General features: G+C 37.3%; 1 long non-coding RNA gene across 3 annotated transcripts in view; it reads right to left on the bottom strand.

The window, feature by feature from the left end:
* The window catches only part of LOC132423341 (uncharacterized), a 246,573-nt gene extending 230,592 nt beyond the window's left edge, over nt 1-15,981 (bottom strand). For all 3 annotated transcript variants that reach the window (XR_009518969.1, XR_009518971.1, XR_009518970.1), the window contains exon 1: nt 15,798-15,981. This is a non-coding gene — a long non-coding RNA (uncharacterized lncRNA). The remainder of the gene's footprint in view (nt 1-15,797) is intronic.
* Between the last annotated feature and the right edge of the window lie 898 nt (nt 15,982-16,879).

Genomic DNA, 16,879 nt, shown 5'->3' with positions numbered 1-16,879 from the left:
GTTGGTGGTGCCATGGGTAACCAAGGTCAGCTGGGAAAAACCTGGAAATGCCTTGACACAACACAGAAAAACACTAGTTGTCATTAGCCAGGTAGTAAACCAGACTGGCTATATCCAACAGAGATCAGCAAGATTCCAGCAGATGCCATACAAATCTGAGGACCCTTTCCTCACCTTTATCACCAAGAGGACACATGTCATTTCCTCCTCCATATGACCAAGCGCCAACTTGAAAAGAAATGGGGAAGAGAATAAACTCTAAGATGGAGCATTTACCTAAACGTTTCTTTCATTATTATATTACATTGAATTGCTATTTTGGAATCAAATCTTTAGTTGCTGACCCCATATACATACTATAGTTGGCCTTCCATGTCTGCAGGTTCCACATCCAAAGATTCAACCAACTGCAGATTGAAAATATTCAGAAAAAATAATTCCAGAAAGTTCCAAAAGCAAGACTTGAATTTGCTGCATTCCAGCAACTATTTTCATAGCATTTACATTGTATTTAAAACTATTTGCATAGCATTTACATGGCATTAGGTACTATACATAATCTAGAGATGATTTAAAGTATACAGGAGAATGTGCATAGGTTATATGCAAATACTACCCCATTTTATATAAGGGACTTGAGCATCCTTGGATTTTTGTATCCAAAGTGGGTTCTGAAGCGAATACCTTGAGGATACCAAGGAATGACCACATTCAGCAAGATAAAGAGTTTCATGAGGAAAATCCAACCACTTAATTAAAATTTTTAAGAGACTCTATTTTCTCTGCCTCTCTCAGTAGAAGTAAATTTGTGAACTTACTAAACAACAAAATGGAAATATTAAAGTTTGTGGGCCAAGTCTTTTTCTTGGACAATGCTAATGTGAAGGCTAAAAACATTTGTCTCTGTAACCCTTTTTTTCTATATATTTGGCTGATTCATCTCTAAAACCACTTCAGACTGACACAGTCTATCTGTAAAATGCTACTTCAGACAGGGTATATCAGGTCTTGCAGCTTGGGAGATATATGTAATTTTTTTTCAGGTGTAGTCCTAATACTCATGGTGTTGATTAGAAGTTTAACTCTCAAAAACCAATCTACTCCCTTCGTCTTAAAGTTCACAGTGTTTGTTGAAGATGGAGTGGGAAGGCACAGGATACTTCCAAATCTACAACAAAATTTCTCACATTATCTTTTACTCAGTCAAATTAGACTTATTTATAAAAGTATCTTACAAATAACACTTTTAAAATAAACATTAAAATATACATAGACTGAGTATGGGTTTATCAAAGTGCCTTAAACAACACTTTCCTTGAGATTCTAAATTTATAATGTTGCAGTCCTTCTCTCTTTCTCTCTCAATCCCTCTGTCACCCCTTCTTCCTTCTCTCGCTGGCACATATATTTTCTTTTTTTTTTAACATCTTTATTGGAGTATAATTGCTTTACAATGGTGTGTTTCTGCTTTATAACAAAGTAAATCAGCTATACATATACATTTTTCTAACTGGATTCCCTGTTTTTATCTTGTGGACACCAGAATTCTCTCATGGGTAGACAAGATTCACTTTGACTTCCACTTTTATCTCTGATTTCAAAAGAAGTTCTTCATGATGAGAAAATACAACCAACATGTGCTTTTATGTGGAGTCATACATTCCTACAATTCTGAAAATAGATGGCATAATTTAATATTATGAAAATGTATGCTCTCTTCAGAAATTGATTGTTTCTCTGAGCAATGCCATTCTTATAAAGCAATTCGTATTAGTATTCCTAGTGGGCTAATAATCAACCTTACAAAGGACAAAAACTACCTAAGAACTTCTTCAAAGTAATGGCATCTTTTGAAGTTATACTGCAAATGCCTGAATGGATAAGAAAACTCAAAATGACAAGTGACAAATATAAAGTACCTTTGAAAGCTTTGCTTAGTATATTTTCTATTTTAATTTTTTTTAGAGACAGTACTATAAATTCACTTATAATTTCATTTATTATTGCACATATGTAACTTGCACTTTTGTCCGTAACTATTAAGGTTATTATTATCAAATTATCTTAAATTAATCATAAAATACCACAATTGTTAGTTTTTTTTGACAAATTTAAAAAAAAAGAAACTTTACTGGGTGGTTTTCAGGAATGAATTACTTAAACCAATTAGTATGTAATATCTTGATCATTCAGTTTTATGAAGTAGAAAGAACAATAGTTCAAGGTTCTGAGTTCCTTTTATTCAGATAACCTTGTTATCTTTATCACTGACGAAGTATTTGGCCAGTGGTTTTTTCATCTACAAAATGGGCAAATTGGACTTTACCTCCTAGTGTCTGTCCAAGTCTGTAAACTTGTGGTTGACTATTTCAAACTTTTGCATACTGTGAAAAGTTGTCTAAACAAGACTAGAATTGGTTATAATGCAAGTCAGAAGAAATCAGGCTGTTTTCATTTGGCTTCTAAATTTGAAACCATGTTTTAAAAAAATGTTTGATAGTGTAATGGGCTAAATAATGGCCCCAAATATATGTCTGTAACATCCTTAGACCTTGTGGATGTTACCTTGGAAAAAGGGCCTTTGCAGGTATGATTCAGTTAAGGATCTTGAGAGAGGGAGTTTATCCTGGATTATGCAGGTAGGCTCTAAATGCAACCATACAGAGAGAAGAGACACAGAGGAAAATACACAGAAAAAAGGAAAAGACAGTGTAACCGCAGAGGCAGAGACTGGAGTGATGTGGCCACAAGCCAAGGAAGACGGAAGAAGCAAAAAAATGGGGTCACTAGAAAACAGAAGAAGAACTTTTCTCCCTTAGAGCATCAGGCTTCTGGCCTCCAGAATTGTAAGAGAATAAATTCTTGCTGTTTTAATCCACCTAGTTTCTGGTAATTTGTGACAGGAGCCTCAGGAAGCTAACAGAGATAGATTCCCTGAGAATAATTTATTGGACAGCCAGTGATGAAGACTTCTCCCTTGCTTGACCTCCCAGTTCCCTTGGAACAGGGTTCTACTCAAGGAGCTGAAGGGAAGTCCAAGGAGCTGCTGTGGCAGAGATTTTTGGTCCCCACTCATATTTCTCCCCCCAGGCTTATCTCTTTATTTCTGCTCCCTCCTTGTTCCATCTCTGGTTTTGTCCAAAACAGCAGCCGTTTCTTATTATTTTCAGTGGTTTATCATTCAGTAATGTTCAAAGAGGCTACAGGGAACACTTCCTAGCTTTTCAGAGAAAACTTTCAGAAAATCAGTAGTTTAATGTTATATGTAATAATTCACACTACACAAATTTTGAAGAATTTCCCAAGTTTCTTAAAGAAAATCTCCAAATGCTACTCCCATAGACCCTTACCTACTGACCTCTTAACTCTCAGATTTGCTTTTATCTTTCATTTCCCACCCCTAAGCCTTAGAATGCACAACTGCAGTATTTTATGTTAAATAACAGGATATATAACATAATTTAGCCTTCTCATGAATTGGTTCTTTTTATCTGTTTGAATATTTATATTGATTATAGTCATTATTTTCCTTTACTAGTGTCCTAAACCTCATCAATTAACATACAGGCAAATACAAAGCAAGCTATTCAGTCAGGTTTTCCCAAGACAGTTCATATAAAATAGTTCTAAATAGTCATAAACACGGCAAGCAGAAAGGAAAGTATACAAAGGAAAGTATACGGACGGGAAAGTGCATGGAGAAATCTTTTTCTAAGAAAGGGCTCAAGAATCACATTGATTGCTCATTTCTTAGAAGCTGATAGTCTCAAATTGTTACAGTAATAAACCTGTAATTCATCTCTGGATAAGTATTCCCACTTACCCTATCACCAAGTAGTTTTTCTAAGGGTGTTCAATATACTATACATTTTGAAAGGAATCTAAAGTTACTTTCTTCCTAGAAAAAAAAAAAGTCGTTGGAACACACCAGATATGAGATGCTTTTCAATTAGTTTGTTTATATTTGGTTTGGGTTGGGGAGAACAGGGCAATTTTCACCAATCTAATCTCATTAATCTCAAAGTTATATGAGAGAGAAAAGCTACATAGCAGGCTATTTATTTTCTGTTCAGAGAATTCTTTTGTCATTCTCTTGAAGTTTAATGAACAGTTTCTCCAAATCCTCAGAGCAGTTTAAGTGTTTATTTCAGCAAATAATATGTTTGCAGAAGCACACATCATTTTAGAAGTCTTTCCTGGGAAACTTCCCTTGTGACACATTGTGGCCTCTTATTCCACTGTGCAAAAGAAGGTCAAAATAAAGCACGTTTATACTTTGCCCAAAGCTGCAGTCTTCTTCACTAGTAAAAAGTACTGGAAACCTGCAAAGCATTTACATTTTTAAATTAACAGATTTTTTAAGTATTAGTTTTATTTCCTGGTAATTTTTAATTGATTTACTTTTTATTGGAAAATATACATATTTTAAAAGTATACATAGTGTACTATGAGCTTTCACAAATTGCATGCATTCATGCTACCAATGCCCAGATCAAGAAAGAGACCATGACCAGCACCCAGAAGATACCCTCATGCCCTGCTTCCAATCATTACCTCTAAGCTCACCACTATTCTGACCTCTATCACAATAGATTATTCTGTTGTATTCATACTTTATATAAATATAATATGGTATGTATTTTGGGTCTGATTTCTTTCATTTAACATCATGTTTATGAGATTCTTCCATATTGTTGTGTTATAGATCATTCATTCTCATTCCATAAATAGTATCCCACTGGGTGAATATGCCATCATTTATTTATCCGTTATCCCATTGATGAAGAGTTGAATAGCTTTAGGTTTGAGATAATCACAAATTGTGCTTTGCTGAACATTCTTATATATCTTTTGGTGAAAATAAGTATGCATTTCTGTTGGATGTTTGTCAAGGAATAGAACTGCTAGGTCATAGTGTATATATGTTCAAAATTAGTGAATAACCGTAGTTTTACAAGCTGGTTATAACAATTTTCACTCTCAAGTATTTGAGTGTTCCAGTTGCTTCACATGCTTATCAACACTTGGTATTTTCTGTCTTTTTTTTTTCTTTAAATTTTAGTCATTCTGACAGGTGTGCAGTGGTATGGCATTGTGATTTAATTAGCATTTCCTTGATAACTGAGTTGGGATACTCTTCCTATTTTTGTTGTTCAAGTATTTTGCCAATTTTTCTACTGGGTCATCCTTCATTTCTTTAATTTGCAATAGTTCTTTAAAAATTATGGCTAATAAGTACTCTATAGATAAATGTATTAAAATATCTTTTCCCACTCTTGAGTGTTGCCTTTTCAATCCCTTAATACTGTCTTTTGATAAATAGAAGTTCTTTAATTTTACTATAGATCAATTTATAAATTCTTATATCATGGGTACTTTTTGTGTCCAGTTTAAGAAATTCTTGCCTAGAAAGGGTCATGAAGATATTTTCCTGTGTACTTTACAAAAAAAGAAAAAAGTCTTCAGTGGTTTGCGCTCTGCATTTAGATTGCTAGCCATCTGAAACTGATTTTTGTGTATGGTATGATATAGGAGTAAAGATATTTTTTCCACATAAATATGTAATCCATCCAGCACTATTTATTGAAAATCTGTCTTTTCTCCACTATATGTCCAAAACTTTTTTCATGAAAATCAGCCAGGTATTAATCTAGCATCTTTCTTTTCAACTTGTCTCTAATCACAACTTTAAATCTTAATTTGGAAAAATATAAATACATAAATAATACATTTATTAAATATCAAGTTTCAGAATTGGAAACAGGATTTTAAAATGATTGGGAAGAAGTCATTGTTCTCTTTCTACTTGATATAATATTTTTAATTTAAAATATGTCATTGCTTTCGATCTTCCTTTATCTATTCCAAACTCCATTTCTTTCTTATTTCCCAATGTATTGATATAGCCTGTGTTTCAAAATGATCTTTAGCAACTTTTGCCTTAGTCCCATCAGTGGAAATTTAGCTAACATTTATTGAACATCTATTATGTCCTAGGTAGTGTGGTAGTTTTCTCTTAACATACTACTTCTTATATGTAGATTCAACCAGTCCCCAAAGAAATACTAATAATTTCTTAGTTTTACGGCTATAATACTTATTAATATTTTTAAAGAGATCAGGGACTTCTTTGAGAATCTGATAAAAGCTCAAGTTTTCCTCTCCTGAAAATATGCACATACACAAAATTATATATAAAATTTCAGGGGTTCCTATGCCACTAGAGGCCACAGATTGAGAACATTTCCACTGGAGAAACTCATAAAGAAATTATTTTTCTATATTATGAGAATGATTCTCCAAGAGCATCTTTGTTGGTTAAATATCACAATGGGTACAACATGTGGCTTTATTGAGGAAAATTTTATGGTTGCTCTCAGGGCTGAATAAATGAGTCCAATATAAAAACATGTTAAACTAGATATAACAGGTATCTATTTTTAATTCTAGATCAATTTAGGACACTTCACTTGGCACTAATAAGTTTATAAAAATCCCCTGTCAAAAAGAAGTGTCATTAGGAATAGACATTTCCTCCTTTATAACCAAACACTTAGTGGTTGCTCCCCCAACCTATTCCCAAGCCACTAGCTAATAAAAAGAGAAGAATGGCTTGTTACCAGCTTTCTTCAAATAAATAGAAACAAAACATAATTGTTTGTGTATAGTTATAAAAGAGCACAGCTGTTGATCCTTTAAAGAATCAAAATGTACTTAATCGATTTGTGTTACAAACTATACCAATTTGTTATGACATGCAGAAGTTCCACATGCAGATCTCTGCAGTATCACATTTGAGCACAGGCACACACAGAGCCTCCCACATCTGAACACTAGACTGGAACACAGAGCCTGCGTGTGGTGTCACAGATCCAGCTGTGTGCTGCAGTGAACTGCAACTTCAGCCCCTCATCTTCAAACATCCTCTCACCTAAAAACCTGCTGTTTTTATTTCTTCCTACCGCTTCACAGATGTGAGAGCTGTCAGCCCTGAGTTCTACCTAGTACAAACATTCCTTTCTTCATCAAAAGAAAATCAAGCTCCAGGAAATAACACCCTGCTTAGATGTGACACATCTAAGAACCAGCTCAGTGGACTGATCTCCTTGAGCTGATAATTTCTTCAGCATGTTCAAGTTGCCTTCATGAGTTAAGATTTAAAAAAAAAAAATCAAAATGTAATTTTCAGTCTAAAAATATTACACCTCATAGTTCCTAAAATAACCTAGTGTCATGAAACATCTTCATAATTCTTATACTCTGTTGAATAAGGGGATCCCTATTTCCTGGGTGACCTTGTCAACACATAAGAGAATCCTGCGTCTACTGGACAGGAGGATGTTGAGCTGACTTTAGGCACTAGCTGTTTGCTAGTAAGATTAGTATCTACTTTTGATTTCAGAGGGCACAACACACAAAGGAAAGAAATTAGAGTTCATAAAATTATATTGAACACACTGGGGAAATACAGATTCTCTTTTTACCTAAGTAGGTTTCCCATGGTTCATTATTCTCTTCACTTTCTCATTCACCCTCAACATCTCCATCCCTCTTTTATATATTCAAACTCACATGGAAAAACTCCAATTAAGATTAATGCCAACTCTCTGATGACTTTGAACTTGCTCTTACGGATAGAACAAAGCCACCTAACCATTCTGACTTTAAATTAATGACCATGAAGCTTGAGTAGACTTTTAAAGCTGCCCTGCCATCCCCCCATCTTTCTCAGCCAGTCCATACTGCCTCTCTCTGAGTGGACCATTGACTACCTTCTCCTATCCATTTTATCTCCCCAAACCTCCTCCCTGTCAGCAGATAACATTTTAAATATTTCAATGAGAAAATATAAACAATATAAAAAATATAAAAAAGAACTACCATACGATTCAGTAATTTCATTTCTTGGCACACATCCAAAGAAAATGAAAACGCTAATTTGAAAAGATACATGCACCCCAATGTTAATAGCTGCATTATTTACAAGAGCCAAGATATGGAATCAGCCTAAGTGTCCATCAAAAGATGAGTGGATAAAGAAGATGTAAGATATATATACATATAGATATAAAATGGAATATTACTCAGCCATAAAAAAGAAAATTCTGCCATTTGCAACAACACACATGGACCTGGAGAGTATTATGTTTACTGAAATAAGTCAGATAGAGAAAGACAGATACTATATGTTAACACTTATGTGTAGAATCTAAAAAATAAAATGAATTAATATAAGAAAACAGAAACAGACTCACAGATATAGAAAATGAACTAGTGGTTACCAGTGGGGAGAGGGAACAGGGCAGGGGCAAAGTAGGTGTAGAGGATTAAGAGGTACAAACTACCAAGTATAAAATTGATTAGCTACAAGAATATATTGTACAGCACAGGGAGTATAGCTAATGTTTTATAATAACTTTAAATGATATAATTTATAAAAATATTAAATCACTATGTTGTACACCTAAAACCAATATAATATTGTAAATCAACTATACTTCAATAAAATAAAAAATTTTTTAAAGATTTCACCCATCAAAATCATGTCAAGCAGCTTCCCCTGGTAATGATTTTGTTACTCAGTAGGGCATGTGCTCTCCTACCCAAGAATTGAACCTGCTTCATGGCAGCCATAATAATTTAAAGTTAAATGGACAAGTCACGTGGCTCACAAGAGAAGGCTTCCACTGTTATTCCAATAACTGAATGTCCCCAATTTACCTTTGTTTAGATCAAGAAGCTACAATATTCATTTAATCACCCAAACCCAAATCACCTTTTTAATATAAGCAGGCTTTTCATAGGTGGCAAACGTCATGCAGAAGCTCAGTCTTATCAATAGAAAACACATACAGAAACATAACCATCTCTCAATTCATGCTGTCTGAATATGCGTCATCAGGCACAGGTGCAGCTACTGAGGACTAAACAAGATAGAAATAAGGAGAGTTCAAAGGACACACCTCAGTTTGGGTGTTTATAATAAGAAAGGTTGTTCTTCACATAGCCTTCATATAATACAGTTTGGGCAGGTATTTATCCTGGGAGCAGGGGAAAAAATGAAGAGCCAATGTGAAGACACTGCAATAGTCATTTAGACAATCTAGTCAATAGAGAAAGAGTTTAGAAGAATGTAGGACAAAGATGTACAGAAGCCAAGTACAAGGGCAAAAGTAATTGACCAGAAAGGGGAGCTTTAAAAATTACCACCATCCAGTTACATGGAAAGAAACGATCATTCTTCTGATGCTGCATTTAAGTCCTACATTTTAAAACACTTTAATTCTCAATTCAGTAATTGGTATGATGTTTTTCTCTGAAAATGTTCAAAGACTCATAGAGATAGCTCTCTCTTCTGTTTTCCTTTCTCTCAAAATTATTCCAAATAATAAATGAAGAAAACCAAAGTATTTTGTTGACAAATTACTTTTGTTAGCAATTTAGAACACAATTTCTTAGCTTATAATACATAGAAATGGAACTGTCATCTTTACTACCCGCAATCAATCTGCTTTCACATTTTACATAGGAGGATACTTCTATTACACACATAAAATTGATTATGGGCAACTGTCATGTTTCATAGGAACCAGAGTTCACAGCTACTATAAGGAAAATACAAACAGTAAGAATGATCAAAGTTGTAGGTAAATAATGTATTTCTCCTACAATAGCAGAGGAAATTTCTCAGGCCTTTTCATTGCTTATGTCAAGGTCAACTCTGTTCTCATAAGACAATACTTTACTCATACCAATATGTAAACACTGATTTTTAAAAGCCTACAGCAGTATTTCCAGGTGTGTTCTATGGAACTTTTCTGTGATACGTTTGTTAGTAGATATCCTAAAGAAAAATGAATCTTGCTCTACTAAGTTTAAAAACACTAGATTAACAGATTTTTTTTTTCACTATAGGACTTCTCAGGCAGTTGACATGCTCAAGCATTTAGTGAATTTAAAAGGCAACAGACTCTGCAGAGTTTCATATCTATCTGATCAGGAAACCATGGCAGTAAGCATTCATCCTATGATATTAGTGTTGTTCAGAACACATTTTGGTAACTACTGTTCTACTTACTCATGAAAGAAATAAATCTATAACAGGTGAATATACAATGACAAACCTACATACTCTATTCCTTAGATGTTGTAAGAGATCGTGAAATAGAGTAGTTCTACTCTTTTAATCATCACACAAAATGAAGTCTTTGGTCTACACATGTGGAAATGAAATTATTCTCTGCAAGTTGATGAAAACTAATTGATGGCAAATTCTTTCAATGAAGACGATTTAACTTTTTGCCCAACAGTTTCTGTAGATCAATATGAAAAGGATTCATGGGCCCTTTAATCCACATATTTGTAAAAAGGGAAATCCAAGAGGAATAGAGTAGGATTTTAGGTTTTATGATTGTGTTTTGGGTCATAGTTTTATTTAGAGTAAAGGATTTTTTGGAAAAATGTAATATAATACAGTTTACTGATCATTGTAAAATAATTCAAAGTCAAAAAATGAGAGTCAGGCATTGCATAAGCCATTTGTTACCTTTGAGATATAAAAAATTAGTTAACATTCAAAGTGTACCCTAAGTTATTTACAAGGTTTGTCTTCACATTTAGAGCAGACTGTTCCTTAGATAATACAACAAAATACAGGCTCAGGCAAGCACAATGTATCTTTATATATTAGGCTTCCACTTAAATCACTTATTAGCATATGACCTTGGACAAAGTACTTTAACTTCATGTGTATCTGAGTCCTCATAAATTAAACGGGAAAAATAATAACAGTCACACACACACACCCCATGGAGTTATTGTGAGGATTAAAGGAGTTAATATACATAAAGCATTTAGGACAACTCTTGGCACAGTAAATTTTCAGAATGCTTTAGACATTATCATTATCCTTATTATATGCCAAGTACTTTTCTAGTCTCTGAGGATGTTTACAAGAGCAAGACAGACAAGTTCTACGGCCTCAGGAAATTAACAGTCCCTTGGAAGAGAGACATAAATAAATCAAAGAAACAAATGTAAATATAAATGCTGTAATGAAAACAGTGTGCTACCATTGAGACTATTGTAGTGGTCCCACTGTATCTAGTTGGTTAAGGAGTACACCTCAGAAGAAGACATTTCAACTAATAATTAAAGAAGGAATAGATGCCAGCCATGTGAAGAATGTGGATAGGCACATTCCAGGCAAAAGAACAAGACATGGGAATGCCTTGAAATAGGAAAAATAATAGAGAGCCAAAGTCCCAGGAGGACGAGGAGACACACTCAAGGTAGGCTAATTAGAGGAGAAACCAACGAAGGAACTATCTACAAATTTATCAGCAGGAAATGCAGCATCATGGGTATCATAGTGGAAGAACCATTACTACCTTAAGCCAAAAGGATAAGAGAGGGCTGTGGTTACCAGAACCCAGGAGGAGGGAGGCATGCATATCAGGCTACCTTGAGAGGCTGTGACCTCCTAAAGGATAGAGCCAGCCAGAGGTGACTGCACAGGGAGAAAGCCATGGGAGAAATAACCTCTTCTTCAGATTCCCCACTAAGGCACTATTACTCAACCCAAGCAGCCAGAAGGCAAGGAAACCACTGATGTAGTCTATAAAAGCCAGTCTACTAGGGCACGGAACAAGTTAGAGAAAGGAGAGGGGGGAAATGGGGGCAAGGGAAAGATATCTAGTACTGTGAATTAGAATGAAAAGAATCTAGGATGAATGAAAATACAGTGATTGAGGAGGAGAATGCTACAAAAGGAGAGTGGATAGTCAGGAAGGAGATGAATTACTCAAAGGCACCAAAGGGATTTAGATTTTATTCTAAATGCAATGAAAAGTCACTGAAGCGTTTGCAGAAAGGAATGGCAAGATCCATAAATGTGTTTTAACTCTGTCTGGTATGTGAAGAATGGATTATAAGAGCATAAGTGGAACTAGGGAGACCCATAAGGAAGCTATGGCAATAATCTAGACAAAAAGCATGATGGTGGCCTGGATTAGGGTGTGAACAGTGGAGATGGAGGTAAGTGAGCACATTCAAGTTGAGGGTAGAACTGACAGGATCTTCACATGGGTTTGATGTTGGGGTAATAGAAAAGGAGGAATCAATGATGACTATCAGATTACCAGCTTGAGCAACAAGCTGAATATTTCTCAATGGGTAAAACTAGGCAGGAACAGATTTAGGAGGGGAAGATAAGAGGATTAGTCTTGGCTATGCTGAGTTTGAGATGACTTTGAGACATCAAGTGAAGTGTCAAATAAGCAAAAATATACCTTAAGTTCTAGCTCAAAAAAGTGGTCTGACCTTGTAATAAGAGTCACCAGAATGTGTTAGTAATTACCACCAGGCCAGGGGAATTAATGAGATCACCTAATGCTGTGAGAAGACAATATTGTCTCTGGTTTACCTAGATAATTTTAATATAAATCAACTGAGTTTTAAAACAGAAATACTTACATATTTTGTGCCAGAGACACCTTTGGTGGAATGATGAAACCTATGGACCCCCATTTCAGAATAATTTTTCTCAATGTATAAAGTAAAATACACAGGATAACAAGGAAACCAATTATTTTGAAATATACTTATCAAAATATAAAAATTAAATTTATAATACAGTAAGTTATTTATTTTTAATGCATTAAATAACTATGGTGGTAAGTTTAGTACCTACCATAACATCATTTATTTATCCAAGTAGTGACAAGCATAAATGATGTTTTATAGTATCTGTAACAACTGGAATATAGTATGAAAAAAATTGTTATTTCTGCTAATGACAAAGACATATACTCTCATCCTATTGTGTGTACCTATACTCAAAATGAAAATAATACTAATCGTTAATAGGGAGCACCCCATCCCCTTAAGGAGGTCACAGTGTTGGTAATATTAGGAGTGGGGGAGGGCAGAGAGGACATACAAGTCATTAGACCATTGCACTGTGGTGGGAGAATATTTATGAAAAAGCAATGCTCACTGAGGTATAGGAGCACAGGGGAAGGCCTTGGTAAGTCTTCCCGCAGATGTCTCTTTAGCCATGTAGGTAAGGAAGTGTGTGTTTGGCATTTCATATGAAGCAACAACATGAAAATGTGTAAGGAATCTGAGACAGAGTAATCAAGTGCATCAGCAGCACAGCTACTCTGCATTGTCCTAATCCTCTGTGTTACCTCTTCTCAGAAAGGCAGGAGAAAATCCAGGTGTCTCACACCTGCTATTTCTTTCACTCTCTCAAACAGCATCCTGACCTGATCAACAGAACCAGGGTAGAAACTTTGAACTTGCTAATTGTTCTATACGGAACATACTTCACATAGATCATTGCACGGTTTGGTTCCTTATTTCATTCAGGTCTTTGCTCAGACATGACCTCATCAATGAGGCCTTCTCTCAACACCCAATACAAAATAGCCCCTCTCTTCATCATTCTCTGCCTACTTTTTAAATAGCACTTACGACTGCTTGAAATTATATTCTGGGGAGAGAATACTAGTTTATTGTCAGACACCTCCATCCCAACTTAAGCTCCCTAAGGGCTGTGACCCACTCTTCTTCACAGCTGTCTCCGCAGGCCCTAGGTGGGCAATTGGCACACAGCAGTCAGTTCCTAAACATGTGCAGAGTAACTTAGTTAATCCACATATTGTTTAAAGATGTATTTGCCCTCACTTGGTTGTAGCCATGACTGCCACCCTGTCTCACATGTCCAAGTCCCGCAATATCCATCTTGTATATATGTGACACAATGCATCCCTTGCCCTTACGTATGCTACACAAGCATCCCTGTGGCTACCTCTTCTTATTCCATGCCCACCTTCTGTTGATGTTCCCTGCCCTCATACACTGAAAAGCTAAGACCATAGAGTAGAAACTCTTAGATGTCACACTCCAACATAATATCCTGCCTATCTCTGAAGATGGTGACACCGTCACACTCTACATTCCTATGCCAGGCTAGAATGTCAGTAGCATCGTGAAACAAAGTCCAATGTGGCTGAAAAGTCCAAGCTAAGGCCTCAAAACAACACCAGGTCCTGTCTCTTCTCTGCTTCTTCTCTTCCTGCAGCTGACTCCCCTGCCCGCTTCTCCTCAGATTCCATCTCCTCTGAGTTTTATCACACTAATTCCTTGATGTTTTCCATGTTTAAATTTCTCAACAGAGATATAGGTAAAAAAATGAGAACCTGCCAAAGCAGTGCAGTTGAGATACTATAAATTCGAGAAAACATTTAGGAGGCGAGATGTACATGGATGAGAGAATATTAGGTAACAGGCTGATAACAGCAACAGATTAAATCAATAAAAAATATAGCTAGAGAAGAAGGTTTTGTAATGAATAGATGAATCCAGTTTGGGATATTTAGAATGCTAACTGCCTGTGGTATAACTAAACAGATATTTTGAAAAAGCAGTTAAGAAGGTGAATAAATGGGACTTTCCTGGTGGTACAGTGGTTAAGAATCCGCCTGCCAATGCAGGGGACACAGTTTCATTCCCTGGTTCGGGAAGGTCCCACGTGCTGTGGAGCAACTGCGACTGCGTGTCACAACCACTGAAGCCCGTGCACCTAGAACCCGTGCTCCACAACAAAGAGAAGCCTCCGCAATGAGGAGTCCGTGCACCGCAACGAAGAGTAGCCCCCGCTCACCGCAACTAGAAAAAGCCTACGGGCAGCAACGAAGACCCAATGCAGCCAAAAATAAATTTATTTTTTTTTTTTTTACAAAACAGGCAAATTAAGTAGTTGGGAGCCATGAGCATTTGGGAGGATGTACACTGAGCCATGAATGTGGATTATGTCTCCCAGGAAAATTAAAGGACAGACAGTAGGGGGTCAAGTACAGGATGCTAAACATAAATTCCAGCAGATGATGATTTTGTTTTTAAAATTTATAGTTTTGTGTAATACAAAAGCAGAGATCTCTGAAGAAAATAAAATTCGATTTCGTGTGGTTACCATTATTATTTTGGGCCCTCAAGTATGTTTCTGTATAATAGGATAGCTATTGAAGTGTTACATTACCCTTTAAAAAATAAAACCTCCAAGCTACAGTCACGGGACAGTTAACAAATAGTCTTAGATGAAGCAGCGGAAAGTGCGCATTGCTGGTCAACCAACACCCTGCACCAAGTCAGGACAGGGAGCCAACTGCATTACAACATCAAGGGCTCAGCTCTGTTTTCTGCCAAGAGCTGCCTTTTAAAGTCTTGCTTCTGACAGGTTACAATGCCCAGCAAGACAATTCTCAAAATTCAGGAGAGAGTACGTCACTTGCCTGCCTGCTGCCAGCTTCTTCCTTGGCGGTCCGCGCCCCTCCCGCCCCAGGCCCCAGCCATGCTCGCTGCCCGCACCGCAGCTTCAGCACCTGGGCCCGGGTAGACCCTGCGAAGGGCTGACTGCAGGCCAAGGCTCCCCGGCTTAGGCCACGTGTGTTCCTGGCTCGCGAGCAGCTCTGACCCCCACGGCCAGCCTGGACCACAGGGCCGCCCCGTGCTGCCAGCCTGGACCACAGGGCCGCCCCATGCTGGCCTGCTGGCCACGGCTGTGGTGCCTTGGGCTGCCCCCGATACCCAGCAGGAAGTGCAGGAGAGAAAGTCCAGGAGAGGGGAGAGGTAGTCCAATTCCAGGACCCGTGCACTTCTCCGAACCCCCCAGCTCACCCCTGCCCCCGGGTCCCCCCGAGGATCTGCTCTTGACCTGTGCTCCTTCAAGGTCGAGAAGCCAGGGCTCTAGGGCCGAAAGTAACTTATTTTCCATAGTAATTTGAGAGACTAACCTCATTCTTCTTGCAGCATCCGTAGGAACAATGTGTAATTTTTAACTCCATAGTAATGCAGACAGCGACACCAAGGGTAGAGAACTGGTCCAAAGTTACACAGTCTTTTGGCCAGAGGATTAAAATTGAGCCCTCCTGACCAGTAACTTCTTTGGATCACCAAACCTCCGCTCTGCGTACCTGAAGACTCTGCTTCCTCTTAAGCACCTTCTGAAGGCTCCTCCCTGTGGTGGGAGGACTGGGCCTGCCCCCAGGTGTTGCAACAGTGCATGAGTTGGCCTGGGACTACTTAAGCCTAAGCTATTTTTAGCCACCTTCTAGGACAGAGATTATCAAACTCTGGTGTGTGTCAGAATCACCTGAAAGCTGATAAAGAGGAGAGGCCGAGGCTCATTGAAGGACCTGGACCTCTTTATTTTTACCAAGTCCCCCAAGTGATTCTAATACAACCGAAGTTTGAGAACCCAGGAGATGCCTGCATTGTCTCTTAAGCATCGCACCTGAAAGGGAGGTGATCATTGAATGAGATTCCACATTTCTCGTTTAGCTTCTGTCTCTCAGATCAGTGTACTGTGCATTGCATTCATTTGAAAAATACATATACAAATAAGTACAAAAAAATTCCTGAGACTGTAGAAGCTGAACATTCCAAGGTTCTCTGGTGCTTCCATGAGTTTTCACGGGCTGCCCTCTCTGCACGGAGCCATTTCTTTCTCCACTCTTTCCTCTCCCACCCCCTCTACACCTGAGCTGAACATTTCTCCTTTGTCACTCACAAGCCTACCTTTAATCTTTGCTCATCCATCCCGTATTACTGTTTACTTGTCCCTGACCTAGGAGTCTCATGTTTTCTGCCATCATCTGTGAAACTATGGCAAGACAACTTGTTAGCTGGAAAGTAGAGTAAAATCTTAGACCCTTCATGGATCTTGACAGAAAAACATCCATCAAGTCCAATACCCTCACAAAATATCCCACCTGCTCTCTGCCACCCAGTATTTCACTCCATTCTCTAGATTAACTGCATGCCTTGTTAAACTCCAAATATCCCCAGAGAGACAAAAAAGTTATCACATGGTGGG

The sequence above is a fragment of the Delphinus delphis genome, chromosome 3 (genome assembly GCF_949987515.2).
Source record: "Delphinus delphis chromosome 3, mDelDel1.2, whole genome shotgun sequence".
Taxonomy (NCBI): Eukaryota; Metazoa; Chordata; class Mammalia; order Artiodactyla; family Delphinidae; genus Delphinus; species Delphinus delphis.
The sequence above is the reverse complement of the archived record's forward strand: the minus strand, read 5'-3'. Positions and strand labels throughout refer to the sequence as shown.